Source organism: Oncorhynchus keta, chromosome 34 (genome assembly GCF_023373465.1).
Source record: "Oncorhynchus keta strain PuntledgeMale-10-30-2019 chromosome 34, Oket_V2, whole genome shotgun sequence".
NCBI lineage: Eukaryota > Metazoa > Chordata > Actinopteri > Salmoniformes > Salmonidae > Oncorhynchus > Oncorhynchus keta.
This window is the reverse complement of record NC_068454.1, coordinates 80,510,840-80,527,166: the sequence shown is the minus strand read 5'-3', so window position 1 is coordinate 80,527,166 and position 16,327 is coordinate 80,510,840. Positions and strand designations below refer to the sequence as shown.

Below are 16,327 nucleotides of genomic sequence, written 5' to 3'. Positions count from 1 at the left end.
ATGTAGCCATGCCTAAACACAGCTATATCAACACCCTTCTAGTCAATGTAACAGGTCCATGTAGCCATGCCTATATCAAACACTGCTACATATCAACACCCTTCTAGTGTAACAGGTCCATGTAGCCATGCCTAAACACAGCTATATCAACACCCTTCTAGTCAATGTAACAGGTCCATGTAGCCATGCCTAAACACAGCTATATCAACACCCTTCTGGTCAATGTAACAGGTCCATGTAGCCATGTCTAAACACAGCTATATCAACACCCTTCTAGTGTAACAGGTCCATGTAGCCATGTCTAAACACAGCTATATCAACACCCTTCTAGTCAATGTAACAGGTCCATGTAGCCATGCCTAAACACAGCTATATCAACACCCTTCTAGTGTAACAGGTCCATGTAGCCATGCCTAAACACAGCTATATCAACACCCTTCTAGTGTAACAGGTCCATGTAGCCATGCCTAAACACAGCTATATCAACACCCTTCTGGTCAATGTAACAGGTCCATGTAGCCATGCCTAAACACAGCTATATCAACACCCTTCTGGTCAATGTAACAGGTCCATGTAGCCATGCCTAAACACAGCTATATCAACACCCTTCTAGTGTAACAGGTCCATGTAGCCATGCCTAAACACAGCTATATCAACACCCTTCTAGTGTAACAGGTCCATGTAGCCATGCCTAAACACAGCTATATCAACACCCTTCTAGTCAATGTAACAGGTCCATGTAGCCATGCTGAAACACAGCTATATCAACACCCTTCTGGTCAATGTAACAGGTCCATGTAGCCATGCCTAAACACAGCTATATCAACACCCTTCTAGTCAATGTAACAGGTCCATGTAGCCATGCCTAAACACAGCTATATCAACACCTTTCTAGTGTAACATGTCCATGTAGCCATGCCCAAACTGCTATATCAACACCCTTCTAGTCAATGTAACAGGTCCATGTAGCCATGCCTAAACACAGCTATATCAACACCCTTCTAGTGTAACAGGTCCATGTAGCCATGCCTAAACACAGCTATTGTGGGCAGCACCTTTACCATTGCATTCAGTCTGAACCCCAGGATGAGCAGGAGGACATAATTTACATAGGTGAAAGAAAGGTAGTAAAAACAGTACACCACAACACTTTTAAATGTGTTTCTGAGTCTAGATATGATCAAATCAGGAGAAGAACAAGTGAAGGAAGCAGCATAGGGAAATTGGGTGAACGTAGGGTGGTTTTACAGCGATAAGATGGAGAGTTAAAAGGGTCTGAAGTTGAGGGACCATGGGGCATGAAAGGCATAGTGTGGAATAAGGGGTAGCTAGAGGGATGGTTGGCCATAGAATAAACATAAAATGTGGTGCTGTTGTGCTTCAACACCCCATAGGTTGTTGTTACCCCATGTCCAGTCATACTCGGGGCCTCAGAGTGTGTCCCTCGACGTCCTTCCGTCTTAGTTGCAGCATTCAAATCATTTTGAGCATTGAGGACAGCATTTAGTTGACAACATGGTGGTTTATACTATGTCTACTGTGTGTGAATGATGGAAGAATCTTACCCCAGCTGTAGGTCCATTTGAGTGTGTGTGGCCACTTAGGCCTGCACATCAACCAGTACTGGGTCCATTTGAGACTTGTAATGCTTGCTTTCAAAGTGCTGCTTAATTTTCTTCAGGTTGTCACGTCCTGACCATAGAGAGTCCTTATTTTCTATGGTAGAGTAGGTCAAGGCGTGACAGGGGGGTTAGTCTAGTTTATAATTTCTATGTGGGGTTCTAGGTTTGTTTTTCTATGTTGGTGATTGTGTATGATTCCCAATTAGAGGCAGCTGGTAATCATTGTCTCTAATTGGGGATCATATTTAAGTAGCTGTTTTTCCCACCTGAGTTAGTGCACGTAGCATCTCTGTTGTCACGGTTCGTTGTTAGTTTATTGTTTATTTGTTTTTGTCTTTACTTAGTTTCACTTTCTAATAAATAATGTGGAACTCAACATCCGCTGCGCCTTAGTCCGACATTTATTCTAACGAACGTGACACAGGTCTGCATATACAGTATATCACAAAAGTGAGTACACCCCTCACATTTTTGTAAATATTTGGGTATACCTTTTCATGTGACAACACTGAAGAAATTACACTTTGCTACAATGTAAAGTAGTGAGTGCACAGCTTGTATAACAGTGTAAATTTGCTGTCCCCTCAAAATAACTCAGCACACAGCCATTAATGTCTAAACCGCTGGCAACAAAAGTGAGTACACCCCTAAGTGAAATTAAGTAGGCTAAAATAAAAAGTAAAGATACAAAGTAACACAAGAAGAATAACAATGAAGAGGCTGTATACGGTGGGCACCGGTACCGAGTCAGAGTGCAGGGGTACCGGTACCGAGTCAGAGTGCAAGGGTACCGGTACCGAGTCAGAGTGCAGGGGCACCGGTACCGAGTCAGAGTGCAGGGGCACCGGTACCGAGTCAGAGTGCAGGGGCACCGGTACCGAGTCAGAGTGCAGGGGCACCGGTACCGAGTCAGAGTGCAGGGGCACCGGTACCGAGTCAGAGTGCAGGAGCACCGGTACCGAGTCAGAGTGCAGGGGCACCGGTACCAAGTCAGAGTGCAGGGGCACCGGTACCGAGTCAGAGTGCAGGGGTACCGGTACCGAGTCAGAGTGCAGGGGCACCGGTACCGAGTCAGAGTGCAGGGGTACCGGCTAGTTGAGGTACATGTAGATGTACATGTAGGTGGGGGCGAAGTGATTATGCATAGGTAACAAACAGCAAGTAGCAGCAGTGTACAAGGGGGGGGTTCAATGTAAATTGTCCGGTGGCTATTTTTATGAGTTGTTCAGAAGTCTAATAGCTTGGGGGTAGAAGCTGTTGAGGAGCCTTTTGGTCCTAGACTTGGTCCTAGACAAGCGCTCCGGGACCGCTTGCCTTGCGGTAGCAGAGAAAACAGTTTATAATTTGGGTGACTGGAGTCTCTGACAATTTTATGGGCTTTCCTCTGACACCGCCTGGTATATAGGTCCTGGATGGCTGGAATCTTGGCCCCAGTGATGTACTGGGCCGTTCGCACTACCCTCTGTAGCGCCTTATGGTCAGATGCCAAGCGGTTTCCATACCTGGCGGTGATGCAACCGATAAAATGTAACAACTCTGGTGGACATTCCTGCAGTCAGCCAATCGGGTCGAGGGTTTCAAGTTCGGAAGTTCAGGATGCTCTCGATGGTGCAGAGATGTGAACCTTTTGAGGGTCTGGGGGTCTATGCCAAATCTTTTCAGTCTCCAGAGGGGGTAAAGGTTTTGTCGTGCCCTCTTCACGATTGACTTGGTATGTTTGGACCATGATAGTTCGTTGGTGATGAAGACACGAAGGAACTTGGAACTTGAAACCCTCGACCCGATTGGCTGACTGCAGGAATGTCCACCAGAGCTGTTGCCAGATAATTGAGTGTTAATTTCTCTAACATAAGCCGCCTCCAAAGTCATTTTAGAGAATTTAGCAGTACATCCAACCCGCCTCAAATCTCATGTGACCACGCCAGCCCAGGACCTCCACATCCAGCTTCTTCCCCTGCGGAATCATCTGAGACCAGCCACCCGGACAGCTGATGAAACTGTGGGTTTGCACAACCAAAGCCTTTCTGCACAAACTGTCAGAAATCATCTCAGGGAAGCTCTTCTGCGTGCTTGCCCTCCTCACCAGGGTCTTGACTTGACTGCAGTTTGGAGTCGTAACTGACTTCAGTAGGCAAATACTCACCTTTGATGGCCACTGGCACGCTGGAGAAGTGTGCTCTACAGATTAATCACAGTTTCAACTGTACCGGGCAGATGGCAGATAGCGAGTATGGCGTCGTGTGGGCGAGCGGTAATGCTGATGTCAACGTTGTGAACAGAGTGCCCCATGGTGGCGATGGGGTTATGGTATGGGCAGGCATAAGCTATGGACCATGAACACAATTGCATTTTATCGATGGCAATTTGAATGAACAGAGATACTGTGACAAGATCATTGTTGTGCCATTCACTAGCCGCCTTCACCTCATGTTTCAGCATGATGGTACACAATTCCTGGAAGCTGAAGATGTCCCAGTTCTTCCATGGCCTGCTTACTCACCAGACATGTCACCCATTGAGCATGTTTGTGATGCTCTGGATCGACGTGTACGACAGCGTGTTCCAGTTCCCGCCGATATCCAGCAACTTCGCATAAACTAACCCTACCTTGTTTTAAAGGTGCCTGTGACTAACATACTGTATGCATATCTGAATTCCCAGTCATGTGAAATCCATCGATTTGGGCTTAATTTATTTATTTAAATTGACTGATTTCCTTACATTAACTGTAATTTAGTTAAATCTTTGAAATTGCTGCATGTTGCGTTTTATATTTTTGTTCAGTGAATAAAGGTCAACAACAAAATGGAGGAAGTTAACAACCTGTAGCTTAGCTTGAGTTCAAAGTTGTCACTAAGCAATACGATGCAACAAACTACTACAAACTGTTCCACACAGGCCAGTACAATAGCCTTCACATTGAGAGGAACCTAAAGGCACATACAGTACCAACCAATACTACTCACCTGACAGACAGGTGCTTCGCAGCTGCTCCCTTCTTAGCATTCGCCTCCGCAGCATCAGTCAACAAGTTCAACTTGAGTGGAGCATGCATTATATATCAATACCCCCCACCCCGCCTACTAGCTATACTCATGATCTGCTGTCCAGAGGGCAACAGTAAACATATCAATGTTTTCCCGCTGTAAAGACTCGAGAGGATGCTAATCAGTCCATCTCCAAAACCTTTCAAAAATCCAGACTAAAATATCACATCGAGCAAGGGTAGCTACAAGTCAAGTAGTACTTGAAGTAGGAAACCCACCCCTCACCCACAGGCACAAACAAACATTATCAAGAATGCCTAGCCCAAGCTTCTCACCATCTAAGTTAGCTAACTAGTTCACTAGCAAGCTAGACTGTTGGTTTATAAAAGCCAAAGAAATCTAAACTCATGCATTTAAATGGCTAGACAAATAGACTGCTAATCTATCCAGACTAATGTTGCTAACTAGCTAACCATGAGCTAACAAGCTAGATAACAGGCATTTACAATTTAAAACTTTCCCAAGACAGATAACAGAATTGTACACTTAAACAACTTTAGCCAATGTATTAATTACTAACATTAGATAGTTCATCTAGAGATTCTTACCTTTGCCTCAATTCTCATCGAGGTCATGAAGCTTTAGACAGGCATATGTAGGTCTTACTGAGGGGGGTGTAAATACAGGCGAATATATTGATAAAGGTAATTTTGTCAGAGAGGGATTTATATGGTTTTCAAAACGTCATACCAGGGTAAGCCTACACAAAATACAGCCTTTATTTGAAGGGTTTCTAAAATCCATAATGGATCAAATGAATGGTTGGAAAATTACTGGAACCATTTCCACTGCTAGGTTTTATGGGTATTATGACTCATGCTGTGGGGCTCAACACACACACACACACACACACACACACACACACACACACACACACACACACACACACACACACACACACACACACACACACACACACACACACACACACACACACACACACACACACACACACAGAAATGCGTTCACACTGCTGAGAAATCTGTCTGAGACTAAGGAAAACTACAACTATAGAAAGTGCCACAGTGGACCCCAACATCTGCAACAGAAGCCTCCACCACCCACTCCCTCCACCACCCACTCCCCTCCACCACCCACTCCCTCCACCACCCACTCCCCTCCACCACCCACTTCCACCATTAGAACATCATGAGTAGGAGAAGTCTGCAGGAGCCCCCATCGAAACACACACACACACACACACACACACACACACACACACACACACACACACACACACACACACACACACACACACACACACACACACACACACACACACACACACACACACACACACACACACATCAACATTAAATTCCAGAGAGGTTAATGAGCCGATACAACACAAAACACCAGCCAACGGCAACCACTTACCACACACACACATATATAAACACATCACTGATTGGCCGAGTTACAGCTGCCTTTAGATTTCCAAACAATCAATAGAGAGTGACAGGACAGGGGACTCCCCCTCAGCCCTGGGTTAACTAACCATCTATCATCATCAGTACAACAACGAGACACACACACATGAACTGTATACAAACAGGGTAGTTAACGCATTAACTGTATAAATGAGTAGTTAAGTGTGTTTTATACACACATTTGGAAGGCCAAAAAGATCATCAAGGACAAGAACCACCTGAGCCACTGCCTGTTCACCCCGCTACCATCCAGAAGGCGAGGGCAGTACAGGTGCATCAAAGCTGGGACCTAGAGACTGAAAAACAGTTTCTATCTCAAGGCCATCAGACTGTTAAATGCTGTTAAATAGCCATCACTAGCACATTAGAGGCTGCTGCCCTATATACATAGACTTGGAATCACTGGCCACTTTAATAATGGAACACTAGTCACTTTAATAATGTTTACATATTTTGCATTACTCATTTTATATGTATATACTGTATTCTACTGCATCTTAGTCTATGCTGTTCTGACATTGCTCACCCAAATATTTATATATTCTTAATTCCTTTCCTTTTCTTTAGATTTGTGTGTATTGTTGTGAAATGGTTGGATATTACTGTTAGATATTGCTGCACTGTTAGAGCTAGAAACACAAGCATTTCGCTACACAAACAATAACATCTGCTAAACACGTGTATGTGACAAATAAAATGTGATTTGATTTTTGATTTGACATACAGACAACACCCCCTCCACCCTACACACACCACATCTGTTGCCCCTCATGTAAACTAGCACTACCTGCTGTGGTGATACAGTATATTCAGCGTATATAACATCCAGCAGGTGATGGCAGACACTTAATCCTTTGCACCCCAGTATCTCTACTTGCACACTCATCTTCTACACATCTATCACTCCAGTGTTTAATTGCTATATTGTAATTATTTCACCACTATGGCCTATTTATTGCCTTACCTCCCTTATCTTACCTCATTTGCACACACTGTATATATATTTTCTCTATTGTGTTATTGACAGTATGTTTGTTTATTCCATGTGTAACTCTGTGTTGTTGTCTGTTCACACTGCTTTATGCTTTATCTTGGCCAGGTTGCAGTTGTAAATGAGAACCTGTTCTCAACTAGCCTACCTGGTTAAATAAAGGTGCAATAAATAAATACAAGAACACATCTAAATGACTGTATGATTCTTCACTCTGTTGTTTCATGTGACTTGGGCCTGTCTGTCTGTAGACTAAATGACAGGAGACGATACAGTTTAGTTTTGCATGTTAGTTATGTACTCTGCATGACAAGGCAACTCTTTTCTCGTGTTTTATCATGCATGTTACTGTAGTATGAGGAATTCACTTTTACACCTGTGTGTGTGTGTGTGTGTGTGTGTTTTGTGTGTGTGTGTGTGTGTGTGTGTGTGTGTGTGTGTGTGTGTGTGTGTGTGTGTGTGTGTGTGTGTGTGTGTGTGTGTGTGTGTGTGTGTGTGTGTGTGTGTGTGTGTGTGTGTGTAACTGACCTTGTCCCATTCAAAATCCTATTTTCCCTAACCCTGACCCCAAAACCTAACCCTTGCTCCTTACCCTAACCCTACAACTAGTCCTAGCTCCTAACCATAAACCTAATTCTAAACCTAACACCACTGTAGCAGTAACAGTAGCAATAACAGTAGCAGCAACAGTGACAGTAGCAATACCAGTGACAGTAGTAGTAACAGTAGCAGTAACAGTGACAGTAACAATAACAGTGACCATAGCAGTAACAGTGAAAGTAGTGACAGTAGCATTAACAGTAACAGAAACTGTGACAGTGAAAGTAGTAACAGTGAGAGTAGTGACAGTAGCAGTAACAGTAACAGAAACTGTGACAGTGAAAGTAGTAACAGTGAGAGTAGTGACAGTAGCAGTAACAGTGACAGTGACAGTGACAGTAACAATAACAGTGACCATAGCAGTAACAGTAGCAGTAACAGTGAAAGTAGTGACAGTAGCAGTAACAGGAGCAGTAACAGAAACTGTGACAGTGAAAGTAGTGACAGTAGCAGTAGCAGTAACAGAAACTGTGACAGTAATAATAATAATAATAATAATATATGCCATTTAGCTGACGCTTTTATCCAAAGCGACTTACAGTCATGTGTGCATACATTCTACGTATGGTACAGTGAAAGTAGTAACAGTGAAAGTAGTGACAGTAGCAGTAACAGTAACAGAAACAGTGACAGTGAAAGTAGTAACAGTAACAGAAACAGTGACAGTGAAAGTAGTAACAGTAACAGAAACAGTGACAGTGAAAGTAGTAACAGTAACAGAAACAGTGACAGTGAAAGTAGTAACAGTAACAGAAACAGTGACAGTGAAAGTAGTGACAGTAACAGTAACAGAAACAGTGACAGTAACAGAAACAGTGACAGTGAAAGTAGTGACAGTAACAGTAACAGAAACAGTGACAGTGAAAGTAGTAACAGTAACAGAAACAGTGACAGTGAAAGTAGTGACAGTAGCAGTAGCAGTAACAGAAACAGTGACAGTGAAAGTAGTAACAGAAACAGTGACAGTGAAAGTAGTGACAGTAACAGTAACAGAAACTGTGACAGTGAAAGTAGTGACAGTAGCAGTAGCAGTAACAGAAACTGTGACAGTGAAAGTAGTAACAGTGAAAGTAGTGACAGTAGCAGTAGCAGTAACAGAAACTGTGACAGTGAAAGTAGTAACAGTGAAAGTAGTGACAGTAGCAGTAACAGTAACATAAACAGTGACAGTGAAAGTAGTAACAGTAACAGAAACAGTGACAGTGACAGTGAAAGTAGTGACAGTAGCAGTAACAGTAACATAAACAGTGACAGTGAAAGTAGTAACAGTAACAGAAACAGTGACAGTGACAGTGAAAGTAGTGACAGTAACAGTAACAGAAACAGTGACAGTGAAAGTAGTGACAGTAGCAGTAACAGTAACATAAACAGTGACAGTGAAAGTAGTAACAGTAACAGAAACAGTGACAGTGACAGTGAAAGTAGTGACAGTAACAGTAACAGAAACAGTGACAGTGAAAGTAGTGACAGTAGCAGTAACAGAAACAGTGACAGTGAAAGTAGTAACAGTAACAGAAACAGTGACAGTGAAAGTAGTGACAGTAACAGTAACAGAAACTGTGACAGTGAAAGTAGTGACAGTAGCAGTAGCAGTAACAGAAACTGTGACAGTGAAAGTAGTAACAGTGAAAGTAGTGACAGTAGCAGTAACAGTAACATAAACAGTGACAGTGAAAGTAGTAACAGTAACATAAACAGTGACAGTGAAAGTAGTAACAGTAACAGAAACAGTGACAGTGAAAGTAGTAACAGTAACAGAAACAGTGACAGTGAAAGTAGTAACAGTAACAGAAACAGTGACAGTGAAAGTAGTGACAGTAACAGTAACAGAAACAGTGACAGTAACAGAAACAGTGACAGTGAAAGTAGTGACAGTAACAGTAACAGAAACAGTGACAGTGAAAGTAGTAACAGTAACAGAAACAGTGACAGTGAAAGTAGTGACAGTAGCAGTAGCAGTAACAGAAACAGTGACAGTGAAAGTAGTAACAGAAACAGTGACAGTGAAAGTAGTGACAGTAACAGTAACAGAAACTGTGACAGTGAAAGTAGTGACAGTAGCAGTAGCAGTAACAGAAACTGTGACAGTGAAAGTAGTAACAGTGAAAGTAGTGACAGTAGCAGTAGCAGTAACAGAAACTGTGACAGTGAAAGTAGTAACAGTGAAAGTAGTGACAGTAGCAGTAACAGTAACATAAACAGTGACAGTGAAAGTAGTAACAGTAACAGAAACAGTGACAGTGACAGTGAAAGTAGTGACAGTAGCAGTAACAGTAACATAAACAGTGACAGTGAAAGTAGTAACAGTAACAGAAACAGTGACAGTGACAGTGAAAGTAGTGACAGTAACAGTAACAGAAACAGTGACAGTGAAAGTAGTGACAGTAGCAGTAACAGTAACATAAACAGTGACAGTGAAAGTAGTAACAGTAACAGAAACAGTGACAGTGACAGTGAAAGTAGTGACAGTAACAGTAACAGAAACAGTGACAGTGAAAGTAGTGACAGTAGCAGTAACAGAAACAGTGACAGTGAAAGTAGTAACAGTAACAGAAACAGTGACAGTGAAAGTAGTGACAGTAACAGTAACAGAAACTGTGACAGTGAAAGTAGTGACAGTAGCAGTAGCAGTAACAGAAACTGTGACAGTGAAAGTAGTAACAGTGAAAGTAGTGACAGTAGCAGTAACAGTAACATAAACAGTGACAGTGAAAGTAGTAACAGTAACAGAAACAGTGACAGTGAAAGTAGTAACAGTAACAGAAACAGTGACAGTGAAAGTAGTAACAGTAACAGAAACAGTGACAGTGAAAGTAGTAACAGTAACAGAAACAGTGACAGTGAAAGTAGTGACAGTAACAGTAACAGAAACAGTGACAGTAACAGAAACAGTGACAGTGAAAGTAGTGACAGTAACAGTAACAGAAACAGTGACAGTGAAAGTAGTAACAGTAACAGAAACAGTGACAGTGAAAGTAGTGACAGTAGCAGTAGCAGTAACAGAAACAGTGACAGTGAAAGTAGTAACAGAAACAGTGACAGTGAAAGTAGTGACAGTAACAGTAACAGAAACTGTGACAGTGAAAGTAGTGACAGTAGCAGTAGCAGTAACAGAAACTGTGACAGTGAAAGTAGTAACAGTGAAAGTAGTGACAGTAGCAGTAGCAGTAACAGAAACTGTGACAGTGAAAGTAGTAACAGTGAAAGTAGTGACAGTAGCAGTAACAGTAACATAAACAGTGACAGTGAAAGTAGTAACAGTAACAGAAACAGTGACAGTGACAGTGAAAGTAGTGACAGTAGCAGTAACAGTAACATAAACAGTGACAGTGAAAGTAGTAACAGTAACAGAAACAGTGACAGTGACAGTGAAAGTAGTGACAGTAACAGTAACAGAAACAGTGACAGTGAAAGTAGTGACAGTAGCAGTAACAGTAACATAAACAGTGACAGTGAAAGTAGTAACAGTAACAGAAACAGTGACAGTGACAGTGAAAGTAGTGACAGTAACAGTAACAGAAACAGTGACAGTGAAAGTAGTGACAGTAGCAGTAACAGAAACAGTGACAGTGAAAGTAGTAACAGTAACAGAAACAGTGACAGTGAAAGTAGTGACAGTAACAGTAACAGAAACTGTGACAGTGAAAGTAGTGACAGTAGCAGTAGCAGTAACAGAAACTGTGACAGTGAAAGTAGTAACAGTGAAAGTAGTGACAGTAGCAGTAACAGTAACATAAACAGTGACAGTGAAAGTAGTAACAGTAACAGAAACAGTGACAGTGACAGTAGTAACAGTAACAGAAACAGTGACAGTGAAAGTAGTGACAGTAACAGTAACAGAAACAGTGACAGTAACAGAAACAGTGACAGTGAAAGTAGTGACAGTAACAGTAACAGAAACAGTGACAGTGAAAGTAGTAACAGTAACAGAAACAGTGACAGTGAAAGTAGTGACAGTAACAGTAACAGAAACAGTGACAGTGAAAGTAGTGACAGTAACAGTAACAGAAACAGTGACAGTGAAAGTAGTAACAGTAACAGAAACAGTGACAGTGAAAGTAGTGACAGTAACAGTAACAGTGACAGTGAAAGTAGTGACAGTAACAGTAACAGAAACAGTGACAGTGAAAGTAGTAACAGTAACAGAAACAGTGACAGTGAAAGTAGTTACAGTAACAGTAACAGAAACTGTGACAGTGAAAGTAGTAACGGTAACAGTAACAGTAGCAGTAACAGTCGCAGTAACAGTAACAGTGACAGTAACAGTAACAGAAACAGTGACAGTGAAAGTAGTAACAGTAACAGAAACAGTGACAGTGAAAGTAGTAACAGTAACAGAAACAGTGACAGTGAAAGTAGTGACAGTAACAGTAACAGAAACAGTGACAGTGAAAGTAGTGACAGTAACAGTAACAGAAACAGTGACAGTGAAAGTAGTAACGGTAACAGTAACAGTGACAGTAACAGTAACAGTAGCAGTAACAGAAACAGTGACAGTGAAAGTAGTAACAGTAACAGTGACCATAGCAGTAACAGTGAAAGTAGTGACAGTAGCAGTAACAGTAACAATGAAATTAGTGACAGTAGCAGTAACAGTGAAAGTAGTGACAGTAACAGAAACAGTGACAGTAAAAGTAGTAACGGTAACAGTAACAGTAGCAGTAACAGTAGCAGTAACAGTAACAGAAACAGTGACAGTAACAGTAACAGTAACAGAAACAGTGACAGTGAAAGTAGTAACAGTGACAGTGAAAGTAGTAACAGTGACAGTAACAGTAACAGTGACAGTAACAGTAACAGTAACAGTAACAGTGACAGTAACAGTAACAGTGACAGTAACAGTAACAGTGACAGTGACAGTAACAGAAACAGAAACAGAAACAGTAACAGTAACAGAAACAGTGACAGTGAAAGTAGTAACAGTAACAGTAACAGAAACAGTGACAGTGAAAGTAGTAACAGTAACGGTAACAGTAACAGTAACAGTAACAGAAACAGTGACAGTGACAGTAACAGTAGCAGTAACAGAAACAGTGACAGTGAAAGTAGTGACAGTAACAGTAACAGAAACAGTGACAGTGAAAGTAGTAACAGTAACAGTAACAGAAACAGTGACAGTAACAGTGACAGTAACAGTAACAGTGACAGTAACAGTAACAGTAGCAGTAACAGAAACAGTAACAGTAACAGAAACAGAAACAGTAACAGTAACAGTAACAGAAACAGTGACAGTAACAGTGACAGTAACAGTAACAGTGACAGTAACAGTAACAGTAGCAGTAACAGAAACAGTCATAGCAGGACAGTGTGATTTGCAGCAGGCAGCCGATACGGATGATGTACAGATCAGATCAGTCAGCAGAAAGTGAGCTGAGTCTCAGTCAGCTGAGAGCAGAGAACCCCAAAGATAAAGGATGTAGGGAGTCTGAGGAGGAAGTACTGATGAAGCATTTCCTCTCTAGTTTCCCTGAGTGACATAACTGCTGCCAACACCTAATTGTTCAATTGAACCGGCCAAATGTTACTGGAAGGCTATGAGCTAAGGGTGGCAGGCATCCTGCTTAAGTAATGATAGGGGAATCACTGCTGGTGAGGACTGACTCTGAAATGCAAGTGAATACGCTAACCATCTGTAAATAATGTTTCTCATGGTCTGAGAGTCCACATGAAGTCTTGCAACTATTCGAATCACCCCAAAAAAGCTAAACCATGTTTGTAGACAAAACCTGTCTCATCCTTATATAGACTCATCCTTATCTTTTCCAAGATGGCGTAGCAGTAAGTCGTCCTGTCATATCGTCTCTCTGTAAATATCGTCTCTTTTTCGTTTTAGATATTTTTCTTCGCATATCTTTAAAAACATTTTGCTAAACCTAAGCTTCCAAATACTCTCCTGCAACCCACCTCACCCAATGTAGCTACTTTTCCTGAAGTATTTATATTTACTTCGGAACCGGAACCCCTCAACTGAAGCTAGCCAGCTAACCACCAGCTATGCTAGCGGTCTTCAGCTAACCGGTCATCAGCTAACCTTTAGCTCGGAAAGCTCTCGCCAGTTCGAACAACGCGACGCTAACCAGAGCATAATGGACCTATTTATTTTTTTATCCCCGGATTCCCACCGCAAACGGAACATTTTTCAGCTGGATCTTCACAACTAGCTATCGAGCTAAACCGCAACCCTGGTTGATTACTCCTGGCTAGCGTTTCCACCCACGTAGCTTGAAGCTAACCCGGCCAGGGCTCCTGTGCTCCTAGCATACTCCTGGGCTACAATACCCGGACCCACGACCGGTCTATCGATGTCACTGCATGAAGAGGAATAAACAGACTCACCCCATCGCGACGTCCTCCAAAGGCTAACTCTCTAGCCCTCGCTATCTCCTTGCTTGCTAATTCGGCATGCTAACTGCTAGCTTGTTTAGCCCAGGTCCGCTAACTACTACCTTGTTTACCCCGGCCTGCTAATCTGTTAGCTTGTTAGCACAGGCCTGCTAACCGTCTGCATCGCCGCGTCCCAAACACGCAGTGGCCCATATGTACTTTCTATCTCTATCCGATTTTTAAAAATTTGTTTATACCTTCCGGAAACCTGCCTCACCCAATGTGATACGGAATCGCTATTATTTTAAATTTTTAGAACACACTCAAGAACCTCCAGAAGCTAACCAGCTAACCATCCTCCCGTCAGTTGAGGATGCCTGGTCATTCTTTAAGAGTAACTTCCTCACCATTTTAGATAAGCATGCTCCGTTCAAAAAATGCAGAACTAAGAACAGATACAGCCATTGGTTCACTCCAGACCTGACTGCCCTCGACCAGCACAAAAACATCCTGTGGCGGACTGCAATAGCATCGAACAGTCCCCGCGATATGCAACTGTTCAGGGAAGTCAGGAACCAATACACGCAGTCAGTCAGGAAAGCTAAGTACAGCTTCTTCAGGCAGAAGTTTGCATCCTGTAGCTCCAACTCCAAAAAGTTCTGGGACACTGTGAAGTCCTTGGAGAACAAGAGCACCTCCTCCCAGCTGCCCACTGCACTGAGGCTAGGGAACACGGTCACCACCGACAAATCCATGATTATCGAAAACTTCAACAAGCATTTCTCAACGGCTGGCCATGCCTTCCGCCTGGCTACTCCTACCTCGGCCAACAGCTCCGGCCCCCCGCAGCTCCTCGCCCAAGCCTCTCCAGGTTCTCCTTTACCCAAATCCAGATAGCAGATGTTCTGAAAGAGCTGCAAAACCTGGACCCGTATAAATCAGCTGGGCTTGACAATCTGGACCCTCTATTTCTGAAACTATCCTCCGCCATTGTCGCAACCCCTATTACCAGCCTGTTCAACCTCTCTTTCATATCGTCTGAGATCCCCAAGGATTGAAAGCTGCCGCAGTCATCCCCTCTTCAAAGGGGGAGACACCCTGGACCCAAACTGTTACAGACCTATATCCATTCTGCCCTGCCTATCTAAGGTCTTTGAAAGCCAAGTCAACAAACAGGTCACTGACCATCTCGAATCCCACCGTACCTTCTCCGCTATGCAATCTGGTTTCCGAGCCGGTCACGGGTGCACCTCAGCCACACTCAAGGTACTAAACGACATCATAACCGCCATCGATAAAAGACATTATTGTGCAGCCGTCTTCATCGACCTTGCCAAGGCTTTCGACTCTGTCAATCACCATATTCTTATCGGCAGACTCAGTAGCCTCGGTTTTTCAGATGACTGCCTTGCCTGGTTCACCAATTACTTTGCAGACAGAGTTCAGTGTTTCAAATCAGAGGGCATGCTGTCCGGTCCTCTGGCAGTCTCTATGGGGGTGCCACAGGGTTCAATTCTCGGGCCGACTCTTTTCTCTGTATATATCAATGATGTTGCTCTTGCTGCCCTTATCCACCTCTACGCAGACGACACCATTCTATATACTTTCGGCCCATCATTGGACACTGTGCTATCTAACCTCCAAACGAGCTTCAATGCCATACAACACTCCTTCCGTGGCCTCCAACTGCTCTTAAACGCTAGTAAAACCAAATGCATGCTTTTCAACCGATCGCTGCCTGCACCCACATGCCCGACTAGCATCACCACGCTGGATGGTTCCGACCTTGAATATGTGGACACCTATAAGTACCTAGGTGTCTGGCTAGACTGCAAACTCTCCTTCCAGACCCATGTCAAACATCTCCAATCGAAAATCAAATCAAGAGTCGGCTTTCTATTCCGCAACAAAGCCTCCTTCACTCACGCTGCCAAGCTTACCCTAGTAAAACTGACTATCCTACCGATCCTCGACTTCGGCGATGTCATCTACAAAATTGCTTCCAACACTCTACTCAGCAAACTGGATGCAGTTTATCACAGTGCCATCCGTTTTGTCACTAAAGCACCTTAAACTACCCACCACTGCGACTTGTATGCTCTAGTCGGCTGGCCCTCGCTACATATTCGTCGCCAGACCCACTGGCTCCAGGTCATCTACAAGGCCATGCTAGGTAAAGCTCCGCCTTATCTCAGTTCACTGGTCACGATGGCAACACCCATCCGTAGCACGCGCTCCAGCAGGTGTATCTCACTGATCATCCCTAAAGCCAACACCTCATTCGGCCGCCTTTCGTTCCAGTACTCTGCTGCC

General features: G+C 43.1%; 1 protein-coding gene across 50 annotated transcripts in view; it reads left to right on the top strand.

Moving 5' to 3' along the window:
* Positions 1-16,327, top strand: part of LOC127915341 (neuronal acetylcholine receptor subunit beta-2-like) — a 61,262-nt gene that overhangs the window by 12,399 nt on the left and 32,536 nt on the right. The gene's annotated exons all lie outside the window — the stretch shown is intronic.